General features: G+C 42.4%; 2 long non-coding RNA genes across 2 annotated transcripts; both read left to right on the plus strand.

Annotated features, from left to right (window-relative positions):
• The first annotated feature begins 650 nt into the window (after nt 1-650).
• On the plus strand, nt 651-7744 carry LOC122492018. Its single transcript, XR_006299516.1, has 3 exons — nt 651-4715; nt 5206-5466; nt 7688-7744. It is a non-coding gene; the product is annotated as an uncharacterized LOC122492018 (long non-coding RNA).
• A 36-nt stretch (nt 7745-7780) lies between these two features.
• Nucleotides 7781-10001, plus strand: LOC122492019. Its single transcript, XR_006299517.1, has 2 exons — nt 7781-7925; nt 8845-10001. It is a non-coding gene; the product is annotated as an uncharacterized LOC122492019 (long non-coding RNA).
• The last annotated feature ends 4778 nt before the right edge of the window (nt 10002-14779 follow it).

A 14779-nucleotide genomic window follows, 5' to 3' on the forward strand; every position in this document is an offset into this window, starting at 1 on the left:
ATAAAAACAGGGAGGGTGGCAAGATATAAGAGACTCTTAAATACAGAGAACAAATTGAGGGTCGCTGGAGGGGAGGTGGGTGGGGGGATGGGCTAGATGGGCAAGGGGCATTAGGGAGGACGCTTGTTGGGATGAGCACTGGATGTTATATGTGGGAGATGAATCACTGGATTCTACTGAAATCATTATTGCACTCTATGCTAATTAACTTGGATGTAAATTTTTTTAAAAAAGATTTGCAACCTGCAAAGATGTAGATTTACACACCCAAGTTGTTACAAATATGCTTAATAGTTTCCTAATGACTGAATTGAGTACCAATTTTTTATTTTTTTATTTAAAAAAAATTTTTAATGTTTATTTTTATTTTTGACAGAGAGAGAGAGAGACAGAGCATGAGCGAGGGAGGGGCAGAGAGAGAGGGAGACACAGAATCCAAAGCAGGCTCCAGGCTCTGAGCTGCCAGCACAGAGCCCGACGCGGGGCTTGAACTCAGAGACCACGAGATCATGACCTGAGCCGAAGTCGGAAGCTCAACCGACTGAGCCACCCCGGCACCCCGAATACCAATTTTTTAATTAAAATAAAGTGAAATTAACTATTCGGCTTTTTAATTGCATGAGCCACATTTCAAATGTTCAGCAGTCACCTGTAGCTAGTGGCTACCATTTTGGACAACATGGCCCTAGATTCTCATCCCTCTCAGAGTTGGCTCTGGGGCCTCCAGGGGCTGATGGGAGTGGGGGGGGAGATGCCAGTATAAGTCATGTCAGGCTGGTGTCGAGATGGTGTCTGCTGAGCCCTCAGGATCCTGAACACAGAAACCTTGTTCTGCCACTCAATCCCAAAGCACTGTTTTCGGCCAGTTTTCCTGGAACCAGAGCCTGAGAAAGAGTTTCAGGTGCACACAGTTTATTGAGGGATGCCCTAGAAGGAAACTTGTAAAGGAGTAAAGGAAGCAGAGGAATGAGCTGGTCAGGGATGTGGTCTCAGGTAAATTCTAGCCTTGGTCTGATCTGTGGGAACTCTGCAATGTGAACTGCACTACAGAGTTCTCTCACCTGGAGACAAAGGTGCTGGCTTTTATACCCCTATATCCTTCAGTCATTGGTTCCTTGGGATGAGAGTGAGGATGACATATATCCTAATTTTCTAGGTGAGGTGGCTCATTCAATAGCAGTTGTCCAAAGAAGGTCACAGGTGGGAGCTTCAGGCCCTAGCACTTGCAGCAGCTGGGTGACGTGCGTACTAGCTAGTGAAGGAGATTTGGACAGGATACCGATAGCCCATAGCCACCTAAGCACAGAAGGCCAGGCCAGGACCTGACAATACTTTCTGGCAATTTGGGCTCAAGCCCCAGCATGTTACCATAGTGAGCAGGGCTGGACCCTGGGGGCCACAGGGGCTCCCTTGCATAGAGAATTGAGGTCTAGAATCGTAACAAGTCAGGCATTCTCATTGGCTCTTTCTTTCTGGGTCAACATTGAATCTCAGCTTTCTGCATCACACTTTTGAGATGGCAAAGAAAATTGGGAAAAAGGAAAAGCAAAGAAACTGAATCCCCAAAAGGAGATACAAACCCCGTGGCCCAGTATGAAGGCTTGTTCTTCATTCATTCCTCTAAGGAATACTTAGTTAGTGACTCTGCTGGGCCAGGCACCGTGTGAGGTTGTAAAGGCAAATTCCAAGGAGCGGTTCCAAGGCCATTTTGAGCAATGGCAGCGTGACTAAAATACGTGCTGTTGTAGAGTTTTTGGTGTCCAAAGGCAGCGATGGGCCAAGAGAGGTGGGGCTTGGGGAGAGCAAGGATAAGTCTAGGACAGTCTAGGTCAGCAGGGAGTGCTGAAAAGTATAGCAACAGGCCCCAGCGAGTCTGCCAGGGACTCCAAGGAAAGAGTTGAGGTCAGTCTGGGGCACTGGCCAAGTGGCAGGGTCTGAGTAAGCAAGTTAAGGTCAGCTTTCAGAAGCCCAGGCCAAGAAGAAGGGCTCAGGCAGATGGAGGCCGGGCACAGAGGCAGTGCAGGGTGCCGGGTAAAGAAGAGGATAAAAATGTATTTAGCACTTAGTTCTTGCCAGCCACTTTGAACATATTTAATCCTCACAATAACCTTGCAAGATAAGTATGAGGCTCAGAAAGATTAAAACAGTGCTTCTCAAACTTTAATGAGCCTACGAATCACCTGAGGATCATGTTAAAATGCAGATTCTGATTCAACAGGGCTGAGGTGGGGCCTAAGATTGTAGACTTCTAACGAGCTCCTGGTGATGCTGATACTGCTGGTCCACAGACCATACTCTGAGTCTGGAGATGTTAAAACCCTTACCACAAAGTCAATGCTTTCATTATCATGAAGGGAAAGGCAGATCACGAGAGGCAGGAAAACAAAAGTAGTCTGGTTTGAGAGTCTAATTTCCCAAAAACACAGTCATGGCTCTGGGCCCTGGGCCCTGGCCTGTGGCTGTCTTCCCGGCTGGGCGTGGGCAGGGAGGTGTCCTGCCCTGAGGAGGGGAGTGGTCCACTCTGGATGCCTGGGGAGGTGGGGGAACTCCTCTAGGTGTTTTCCTGGGGGGACTCACTCATTTCAATGCATCTGATCCTGTGTGTTTTAGTCATTGTTCATACGTGGCTTAATGATCAGTGAATTTGGAAAATATATTGTGGTAATAATTCCTTTTCAGGAGGTGCGTTTAAATGGGTAGGCTTAGAAATGAAACCAAATCCATTTCTCAGAAGTTTTCTTAACCTTTTCTTTCTTTCTTTCTTTCTTTCTTTCTTTCTTTCTTTCTTTCTTTCTTTCTTTCTTTCTTTCCTTCTTTCTTTCATGATTTGTTCTTTACCTGAGACCTTCTCAGGGGTCTTATTATTAAATTCCTTCTCCATCTCATTATGGATAATGGCATGAAGACTTACTGAAACATGTCTTTAGGGCCCCCGCTAGTTTTTCAATTGTGGTAATTATTATTACATTTTTTTTTTAAACAGGCCTTGTATTCATAAGATGCTTAGAGCTTCTAGAATGCTTTCATTGACATTTTCTTCATTTTGATCTCCTTGTAATGCAGGAGGTCTGTGTTACTTCTCCAGTTGATCGAGGAGGAAATGGAGGCACAGAAAGGTGAGGTGAACTGCCTAGGGTCGCGTGGCTACATAAGCGGTGGAGATAGTAACAATTTTGAGCACTGGCTGGTGTCAGGCGCTGTGCTAAGAGCTGTATATGTAGTAGGTCATTTAGTCCCTGCCCCAAACCCATTATTATCCCTCATTTTACAAATGAGAACACAGAGGCCCAGAGGGATTACCTATTTATTCAAGGTCGCACAGGTACCAAGGGGTAGAGCCAAGGTCTGAACTGAAGCAGAGGTGCATCTACGTTCTATGCTAGAAAGGGAATGTTGCAATGTTTGCAAAAACAAAAGCAAAAGCATATATGAGGGTTTCTCCAGCTCTGTCCTAGAGTAATGGTGTCCTGGCTGGCCACAGTGAAGACCATAGGAGGCTTGGATTATCATTCTCTTATAGAAGGAAGGGCTTTGCCAGGCTCCCCAAATGGGTGGATGGTAAATAAGTCCTCTTAGAAGCATCTGTTGGGCCCAGCCAGCACTATGTCTGAGAGTATCTGACATTTATACTTTGGTGCAGGGCCAGCTCCCAAACACTCCCACCCCAGTCTGCCCCTTACTTCTTCTGACTCACCTTGCTCAGCCCATGTGCATGCCTGGGCACCTGAATCAGAGTCTCAGCTGAAATCAACTTCACCCAGATGGTACAACCAAGGAGACTTTCAGGAGGGATCTGCTTACAAAGGTGTGTTCAGGTCAAGGGAACAAACAGGATGTTGAGGCACCCAGAGACTGGCGGGAAGATGTTACCACCCTTTTAGGCTTGGAATGAGAAAGGGGCAAAAAGGCTGTCTTACCAGAGCTCGTGTGAGCTGGAGCCATTGAGGAACTGTGGCTGTGGAGAGGTGCAGCCAAGGCCACAAATACGGTGCAGAGCTGAATCCTCTCTCCTCCCACTTTCCAGTCTCTGGCCAGTGCCTCTCATTGCTGAGTCCAATCAGTAGCCACCTGACGAGGGAGCCCAGCTGATGCAGTCCCCTGGGATCAGTTTCCCTGAGTGCAGAGCAGGGCAGAGGAAGGGGGAGAGTGCATGCAGGAGAGCAGGGCCAGGCAGAGAATAGCCAGCACATGACCACATCAGTTGTTTACCTCACAACCCAGACACTAGGCAGACCCCCTACCTCCTCCCCACTGCAGTCCCACATGTTGGGCTGAACCTCCCTATCGTGCATCATTTACTCCCTTGGCTCTGAGTTTTCTGACCCCAAGTTCTTTTTCCAAAGAGGCTCCCCTGCTATGAGGAAAATGGAAGACTGGCCAACAGGAGCGTCCTGATGTGCTTGAGAGTGGATTTGCTGGATGTGTAAGCTGGTTTTCAGGAATTTGAATTGCTCTGGTGTGAAACTGAGTATATGCCATGGCTGGCTGACGGAGAACAAGAACTTACAGACTGAGAGAGGCAGTGGTGAGCCAGAAGTTACATCACGGTGCCTGGAGCATCATGGCCCCATAAAGAACAACAGTCTGTGAGGTCCACACCTTCAACATTTGAATGTTGAAGAAGGCTCTGAGTTTATGTAAAGCCTTTGACGTTGTGAGAACAGACTTAGAAGCCAGATTGCTTGCATCCAAATCTAGACACCACCACTTACTGGGTAAGTTACTTCACTTCTCTGACCCGCATTTTTCTCCTCTATAAAATAAAAGTAATAAAAGCACCTACCTTGTTATCTGTTGCCGTATAACAGATCATCCCCACAGTTACTGGCTTAAAGTCACAGGAGTCTGTCAGGAATCTGCAATTTGGGCAGAGCTTGTCTCCGCTCCATGCCACGTCTGGGCCCCCAGCTGGAGTGACTCAAATGGCTGGGGCTGGATCTGCTGAGGGCTGGCTGGGCATTTCATTCTCCCTTTGCACAGAGCCAAGACTCTCTATGAGATTTCTCATGTGGTACTTCCAGCTCGTGGCCTCAGGAGAGACGAGCATCTTACATACATTTCAAGGCACTAGGAGCAGGTAATCTGGAAGAATAAAGTAGAGGTTTGGAGGCCATTTTGCTTTAATCCAGCAGTCACACAATCTACTAACACCAAATTCTATTTGTCATACAGGCCAGCTCTAATGCGTTTGGGAGGGGACTGCAGAGTGAAGTATTATATCTGAGAAGATCTGAAGTGCTCGGGGCAGTAAACAGGGCTTTGGAGGCTGTCTGGGGAAGGAAGCAGGGAGCAGCAAAGGAGCTGACTAGAAGAGGATTTGGAAGGGAACCAAGATACCCCTTAGGAATTGAAGAAGTCTTGTGGTGTGTGAGGTCAATCCTCTCTCCATTCTCTCCAACAAAACCTTCAGTAAATTGTCTCTTCTGTGAGTGCATTGTGGATCTGTCTTGAGGGGCACATCAAATGGTGAGTTCTGTTTCCAGGAGGTTCAGGGTGAGAGCAGGTGCTGCCCAAGGGAGCCTGGTTACACTGGGAACACTAAAGAAAGGAAAAACTAAGCAAATAACTGAGTGAATACGTGAACCCTGGAGCTCCCGTGATCCTCCACTAAATCATAATCTCTGGCAAGGCCTATAATCTCTTCAGTCCAGTCCCTAGCCAAATTCTGGAACTGGTTAGCCTACCTACTCCATTTCCCATTTCCTTCCATCCCCACTTCCCTTCTGCTCTCTTTTGCTTCACATTGTGGGTTTTGGGATTGAAGTGATTTCTGTAGCATGAACTCTTAGTTTATTCATTCCTCATTCCACATTCTGATTCATTCTACATTCTGATGTGTGTTGAATGCTGTGTGAGGCCTAGCACCACGTGCAATGGAGAATTCTAAGAAAAGATGGAATTCATGGTCAGCAAGAGAGAAAAGACTGGGCTATTCTAAACGGCAGGAGGAAGCAGCTGCCCCAGAAGAGGCAAGAATAAAATCCTGTAATTATTCACAGTGAGGGAAGCAGGTTCAGTGGAGACAGTGAAGGATAGAGGGCCAAGAAAGGCTTTGCACACACGATGGCATCTAAGCCAAGCTTTAAATTAAGGGTGACATTTAGACATGAAGAAATAAGAATTTCAAGGGTAGAGATTGGGTGAGGGGATAATTTCTGACATGCTCACTCTGCCTTCCACACCAAAGTGCTGCTGACCTGTGTCCAGGCCCCTCTGGCTCCTTCCTCAGTGCTCTCTTGGCCCAGAAGGGAGCTTCACGGACATGCTAATAAAAAGAAACCAGCCCCTGTCTTCTCCACCCACTCCTCAAGAACCCAAGGTTCCTTTTCATCTGTGACCTTCTGGAGCCGGTTCTCTACCCTGGTCACCCAATCAGAGAAGGGAAGAGCTAGTGTCGAAAAGAGCAGTGGGATAGTACACCAGAAGCCTGGGGTGTGAGGAGGGAAACTGAGGCCCAGAGAAAGAACTTTGATGTTGTATTCCCTTAACAGTGCTCAATGAGTAAATGAATTCATGTCTATGTCTATTTTTTGCTCCATGCCTTTGACTCCTCAAGGGCATGAGATGAGTCTCACCCATCTTGGTGTCCCCAGCACAGAGCCTAGCCCATTGTAGGTGTTCAATATATGGTAACTGAACTAGCATTCTAGGGCTAGGGCAGTGGTGCTCAATGTATGGTCCCAGACCCATAGTGTCAGCATCAGCTGGGGACTTGTTGGAAATGTAAATTCTTGGGGCCTCATCCTAGACCTACTGAATCAGAAGCCCTGGAGGCGGAGTCCAGTAATCTGGTTAACAAGCCCTCCGGGAGATTCTGATTAAAGTTTAAGAATGATTGTTATAGAATATTTGAGCTTAGAAGATTTGCTCTGGCTTTGGGACATCAAGAACTCAGATGCTTTTTCTCTGTAACAGACACTTATTTATACTATTCTATTGCCACCCACCATCTTTGCAAAAAAAAAAAAAAAGGAAAGAAAGAAAAAAAACAGGAAAAAGAAAAGAAATACCACAAAGATATCACCAATGACCAGGAAGAAATAAATCAGTAATGGCAGGTTGTTATCCTTCCTGAAAAAACAGAAACTTTGCCTGTAAAAAAATACATTCAATGATTTCAAAACAGACTTTTTATAGCATAGGAAGAGAGCAAAGAAAAATGTCAAAAAAAATTGAGCTGTGGTTTTATGTGAAAGTGCCACTCCTTTCAGACAAAACCACCTGCTCATCTTCCTTGTCAATCTCCTTTGTCATCCCAGATAATTCCGAGGAGCTGCCACCAGCTGATTCCTTCTGGAGTGAAGGATCCTGTAAAATTCATTATTTTATTGATCATTGACAATGTTCTAGTACTTATGGGATGGGCAGAATTGACGGGATCCTCTTTCCAGCATATGCTTGTACCTGGCAGATAAGAACAACAAGGATGATTTACATATGCCCATAGAATATCAATTCCCAAGTAATCTTGGTCCTCACTGCGTGGTCAGTACTCTGCTGGCTTTGTATGGAATGGTTTTTTTCCTATCCTCATGGAACCCACAATCTAACAGGATGGTTTGATAAATGCACACAGAATGAATGACAGCCTTTAGATTAAGGCTTTTGAGTTAACAAAGTGTTCTCACAGATACAGTTTCTTTTTTTTTTAACATTTTTAAAAAATGTTTTATTATTTATTTTCCAGAGTGAGAGAGACAGAGCACAAGCAAAGGAGGGGCAGAGAGAGAGGGAGACACAGAATCCGAAGCAGGCTCCAGGCTCTGAGCTGTCAGCACAGAGCCCAATGCAGGGCTTGAACTTGTGAACCTCGAGATCATGACCTGAGCCAAAGTTGGCCACTTAGCCACCTGAGCCACTCAGGCACCCCTCACATTTGATCCTTACAACAGATCCTGGAAGTATCACACAGTGGCTATAGCAAGGTAAGTTCCAAACTTGGAGCTACAAAATGAGCTTGAGATAAATGAGAAGGGAATCTTCCTGACTTAATAATCACTCATTGGGTGGCTAAATAGTGGGTGGCTGTATTCTCAGGGAGGCAAGAGAAGATTGTAATTGTATCTAAGAGAGCATGGATCCAACCAGTTATATAAGCCATGATCTGAAAAAAACAAAAGCTTCTAGATTGTATTTTTTTAACTGACTCCCACTAAACAGACTAGCTAGGTTAGCTGATGTGCTGTTTTCTCTGTAAGACATTCTGATGAATGCCCACATCTCACTAAAAACTTCTGGCTGGAAGTCCAGTCTGATGTATGTCTCCTAATAACATTATAGACTTTCCTGGACTCAGTTGGGGTTGTTCCCAAACCTGTTTTATGCCAGTTGTGCCTTTTGTAATTATATACTTAAATAAAATACTATGTTAATCTGTGAAATAATGAGTGCAAAAAAAAAAAATGATGAGTTCTTGTACCGATGAAAATTAAGTTAGGTGCTGTGAAAAACTTGGCCAAGGTGCTTTTCATTAAAGTTGCCATTGAATGATATGTAAATGAGACAACTTTGGGTTGAAATTGTAAAAATCTAGAAGTATTCTGCTCTCAGAGTGCTTCATAGGGACCTTTATGTTCTTCCTCCACTTTAAAGAAACCTAAAAGGAAATTGTAGATGACTCCTTGTAGGTGGGCTTTATGCAAGGGAAATCAGGTAAATTTTAAAGAATCGGTTTTAGTCCTAGATCAAAAGATTGACATACAAAGGTGCATTTAAATTTTGGAATAAAATGTTGAATGCATTCTTTTTTTATAATTCCCTCATTTTTTTTCCAGTGAACTTTTCCCCTATTTACTTAAAAAAGTATTCTGCTAACACACTACACTTATCAATTTTATTACATAGGAGGGCTTGAACTGAACTATGTCTGCATGGAGCGCAACCAAAGAAGAGTCAAGTGTGCAAAAGAATAACAAGTCAATGGTGTTCTCCAGGGCTGTCCATTAGAGAGCATAGACTCAGGTAATTGCCCCTTGGAGCTCTTTCCCGTAGTTCCCCTTGGAGGGAATTACTGGATGAATTCATTATGGATTGATGTCACTGGCCATTGGGATTGTTGAACACACCCCATATTCTGATTTGCTCTTCACCAAGGAATCCTCTGTCTACAATCTGAGCATCCATGTACATCTCCTCCCGGAAGAGAATGTGTTGATTAGAGAAGGCTTGAGTCCTGCTTCCTAAAGTTGTTAATGTTTTTCATCATAAATTAATGAATTATTAACATAGTGTTTAATTTATGGGAGACAACACCTACTGTCTCTTCCGATGCTTCTAGTGAAAACATACCTTGAGGACGATGGAAGTTTTCCAACGGTATTAATATATCTGCCAATATTTAAATGTTGGCAACAGCAATACCACCATGTGATCCAAATGAAATTATCATTTTATAATCCATGTGTTAGAATCTATGATGCAGAAAGATACCTTTTTTTTTCTTTTTTAGTTTTGACACCTAACTTAGGGTCTGGGTCTCTGGATCAGCAAATGAGTTTATTTGCTATGGATTGAGGACCTACTGTGCACAATTCACTGTCCCACATGAATCATATACATTCAAATAATCCTAATAATCTAGCAAGTAAGTTTTACTGTATTCATTTTATAGATGAAGAAACAGAAACTCAGAAAAGTCACTTAACCAACCCCAAGCATGCACAGCTAGGAAGAGCTGATATGAGAGGTCAGTTTTCTCTTGCTTCAACATTCTTTTTCATGTCACAATATGACATTATTAAATTAATCAATATTCCCTTTTCCATAATTAAAATTCTTGCATCACTCTAACTATCTATCTATCTATCTATCTATCTATATATATATATATATTTGTTTCATTTGGTAAACAATAACCACAAGTTAAGAATTCCAAATGCTCCACATTATCAGCAGACAGTCTGAAAGAAGACAGGGTCAGCCATATGACCAAATAAATGGGGCAGCATTGATGGGCTCCATGCTTGCACAGCCCCCTGAAATGCAAAGGTGCTAACATCAGGTAACACAGCATGCAGCTGCTCTGAGGAGAGTTAAACACTTTTTCTGTGATACTTCAATAGCCAACACAATGAAAAAGTATTGATTGTTAGCTCTTTATCATGTGCCAGGTACTGTGCCAAGCATTTGAAATGCATTTAATCTTACAGCAAACCTAAGAAGATATCGAGGTGTGAAGTGTGAGCGAACTTACCTGAGGTCATGTAACTAGTAAGTTGAGGAGACCAGATTCAAATTCAGATTTAGCCCAGCTCCAAAGTCCATGCCCTTAACCACCTTGAGAGTCAAACTCCCAGTTAGAGCAACCGTTTCTTGAGTGACTATTTTGTGCCTGGCATGAAGCTAAGCATTTCATATATGTAAACGCGTTAATGTATATAATTGTATTTTATTAGGTAAGTGCAGGGAGTTCTATAGCACTTGGTACATCCCTGGTTATAACTGGTTCTTTATTGGTTAGAACAGGGTGATGGTGATACAAGGATTTGCACTTAACTCATGTTTTGTGTGACGTACCAAGTTTTAGAGACATGATGTGATATAAGGCAGAGATGTAGGGGTACCTGGGTGGCTCACTCAGTTGAGTGTCTGACTTTGGCTCAGGTCATGATCTCATGTTTTGTGAGTTTGAGCCCCACTTCAGGCTCACCACTGTCAGCACAGAACCCTCCTGGGACCCTGCCTCCCCCTTTCTTTCTGCCCCTTCCCTGCTCACGCTCTCTCTCTCAAAAATAAATAAACATATTTTTATTTTTATTTTTATTTAAAAAAATGTTTTTTAACCTTTATTTATTTTTGAGACAGAGAGAGACAGAGCATGAATGGGGGAGGGTCAGAGAGAGGGAGACACGGAATCTGAAACAGGCTCCAGGCTCTGAGCTGTCAGCACAGAGCCCGACATGGGGCTCGAACTCACAGACTGCACGATCACGACCTGAACCGAAGTCAGACGCTTAACCAACTGAGCCACCCAGGTGCCTCAACAAACATATTTTTAAAAAGGCAAAGGTGTAGTCTTGGTAGCAAGACTATTCTGTTACATCTTGACTTTTCCACTTTCTTGTCTAGTGGCCTTCCATAAACTATGTTATAAATTGTGTACAGCCTCAGTTTCCTCATCTGTAATAATGAAGATGATAGTATTTGCTCTGCAGAGTTCTTGTGGAAATAAAAAATGGTATTTGTAAGGACTTGGAACAATATAAGAACTCAACAAAACAAGATTTTAAGTGTATGAAGACATTGCCTGGCTCATCAGGAGCATTTGAGAAATGGTAACCATTATGATTGACACCTATATTATAATTATTTGCTGGTTTTCTCCCCCCCTCAGCTGATCGGTTGATTCATTCAATAAATAGTTATTCAGTATCCACACTATGCAGGCACAGAACTAGGTTGGACATAAAAAAGTGTGATCTTGATATACATGGCTTTTGCCTTCAAGAGGTTTACATTCCAGTGGGGAAAATAGAAGAATAAGCAAATGTATTAGTGCATAAAATTGTGATAATTGCTGTAAGGAAACCCGTGATATGCTGGGAGACAGAAGGTGGGTAGAGTAAGGGGGCGGTCTGAGAAATCTCCCTTGAGGAGGTGACATTTAAACTGAGATTCGAAGTATGGGAAGAGCAGGACAAGTTTTCCAGGAAGGAGGACCGACAGGACTGAGGACTGGAGAAGTGGCCTATGTGGCTGGAAAATGAGGCCACTGGGAAAGAAAGAGGGATCAGGGACAGGCAGAGACTAGACTCTGTGGAGTTGTGCAGGTTGTGGTGAAGGGATTGGATTTTATTCGGTGGAAAGCCATTGGTGGGTATTAACAGGTGAGTGTCATGACTGAAATGGTATTTTGACAAGATCATTTTGGACACGTGGAGAACAGAGGGAGCAGGGCAGGAATACAGCAAGGCAACCAGTCAGGGAAGGCTATTTGTAGGGGTCTAGGTGAGGAAGGATGATGACTTCGGGTAGGGTGTGCCAGCAGAGGTGGCGAGAAGGTCACAGCTTTTAGATATTATGTTGAAATTGTGTACAACTCAAGAGCAGGGACAGACCCAGATTTAATTTGGGATCACATAGGTAGTGAGATGCTTACACTGTGGGTGCTCAACAAGTGTTTATGAAATAGGATAATAGAAATTAGATATTCTATAATAAGACTGACTATGGTATCATAGAAGATTCCAGTATAACATAAATTTTAAGGGAATGGGCTCTGGAGTTGGGCAGACTTCTCCACTTACTGGTTGTGTAACTCTGAGCTATATTTCTTCATCTGTAAAACGGAGCTATTCATGTGTCTTCATGATGAAGACACATCATGTACTTAAAATGCTGTTCTTCATCTTAATAATCTTCCCTCATTAAAATAAGCAAATTAACAAATGGGATAGTACCTCTTCTACTTTTAAGCAAATGTCACTGGACTATGGAAACCTCTACCAACCCTGGTCATTATCCGGATACAAACATCAAGTCATTTCCTCATATCCATCACTGTCTTCTCCTCAGCTTCTTTTTCTTTATTTTTTAATTTTTTAAATTAAGTTGTTTAAATTTTATTTTTTAAATTAATTTATTTTTTAATTTTAACGTTTTAATTATTTATTTTTTATCACATTTTTTATTTGTTATCAACCATGGAAGACCCATATATGAGTTATCTACTGCTGTGTAATAGATTAACTCAAAACGTAGTGGCTTAAAACAACAAACATTTATTATCTCAATAGTTTCTGGGGCTGAGAAATTAGGAAGCAGCTTTGCTAAGTGGTTCTGACTCAAGGTCTGTCATGAAGTTGCAGTCAAGATTTTGCTGGGACTGTAGTCATCTCAAGGCTTGACTGGGGCTGGATGATCTGTTGCCAAGATGGTTCCCTCAGTTCCTCACCACATGGACCTCTCCCTAGGACTACCTGAGTGTCCACACAGCATATCACTTGGTTTCCTCCACTATGAATAATTCAAAAGAGGGCAAAAACAAAGCCATACACCTTGAATCCTGATCTTGGAAGTCACATAAATATCACTTCCAGCACAATCTATTAGTTAGTAGGAGTAAGCCATTAAGTCTAGCCCACACTTGAGGGAAGGGATTTAGGCTCCACTTTTTGAGAAGAGGAATGTTAAAGAATTTGTGGACAGGGGCACCTAGGTGGCTCAGTTGGTTGAGCGTCTGACTCTTGATTTTGGTTCAGGCCATGATCCCAGGGTTGTGGGATCGAGCCCTACACTGGGCTCCGTGCTGAGCGTGAAGCTTGAGATTCTCTCTCTCTCTCTCTCTCTCTCTCTCCCTCTCTTTCTCAAATAAATAAAATGATAAAAATTTTAAAAAAGAATTTGTGGACATATTTTAATATCACCACAATCCATAATATGCCTTAAATTTAAATCTTGATGAAATTTTCAAACACTCTCAGATCTGGCTTGAGCTGATCATTGGCCAAAGAGCCCACCTATCCTTTTAATATCCTTCCTTCTGATACAGACACATATTTTTTCATGACTTAATTCCTCTTTTCTTTTAATTAATTTTGTTGGCATAAAACAGGCAGTATATGCTACATGGCCTGCCCCCTCCCTGAATATCCTCAGATAATTTTATAATAAATTATAAAAATAAATTTATTTTTTAAGGAATGTAGCCACTGTTGACACTAAAGAAAGTAAATTATGAACACTCTAAGGTATCATGGTAATGATAAGTACAGTTTACTGAGGGGTTTACTCTGGGCCAGGCATTTTATTAAACAATGTGTGTGTCATATCCTGTGTGAGATCTTCACGCCAATGCTGTGAGGTAGATGCAGTTACCAGATAGCCCCCCAAATCCTCAGCCAAATGAGGGTAATGGTATGACTTCCCCACACTGATTGAAGCACAATTGGAAAGAAGCTAAAGAGAGATTTTTTAAATTGAAACCAACGGAACAGAGCAGATCCCAGAACTTGCCCCATGCATGGTTAGGAATGTTTTATACCAATAATGGAGCTGGCACTACAGATTGGGGAGAAAAGTATGGAACATGCAATATACTTACGGGAAAATTTTTTTGGATTTGGTTCCTCCCTCACACAAAACACAATAGTGAATTCGAGGTAAACCAAAGAGTTGCATGTGAAAAGGAAAATTTCAAAGCTTTTAGAAGAAAATAGAGGAGAATACCTGTTTGATCTCCATACAGGAAACAGTTTTCTAAACAAAGAAAAATAGGCAAGGAGAGTGTTGTCAAACTTGGCCCTGTGAAAATTAAGAACTTGTGATTATCAAAAGAGGGCAGAACAATGTGAAATACAAGATATAATCTGGGAAAAGAAATTCACGAAACATAACTGACAAGGAATTCTATCCAGAAAAAAACGTACGTTGTGTAATATATATGTAAGACATGTTTTATAACACACGTTTAATACACACATATTTTAAAAATCAATGAAAAAGCAAAAACTCTATTAAAAAATAGGCAAGAGGCACAGAAAGGTATTTAATAGAAAAGAAACCATGAATGTCCAATAAACAGGGAAACATGTTCAATCATTTATAATTAGGGAAATACAAATTAAAGAATGAGGTAACATTTTATAGCCCCCAAATTGATAAAACATTTTAAAAACATGTTGGTGAAGCCATGGGTTAACATGAAGTCTTATACACTGCTGGTGGGAGTATAAATTATTCCAACCACTTTTAGAAATAATCTGGCATTATTGGGGCGGCTGGGTGGCTCAGCTGGTTGAACGTCTGACTTCGGCTCAGGTCATGATCTCGCGGTTTGTGG

This window comes from Prionailurus bengalensis, chromosome C2 (genome assembly GCF_016509475.1).
Source record: "Prionailurus bengalensis isolate Pbe53 chromosome C2, Fcat_Pben_1.1_paternal_pri, whole genome shotgun sequence".
NCBI classification, from domain to species: Eukaryota; Metazoa; Chordata; class Mammalia; order Carnivora; family Felidae; genus Prionailurus; species Prionailurus bengalensis.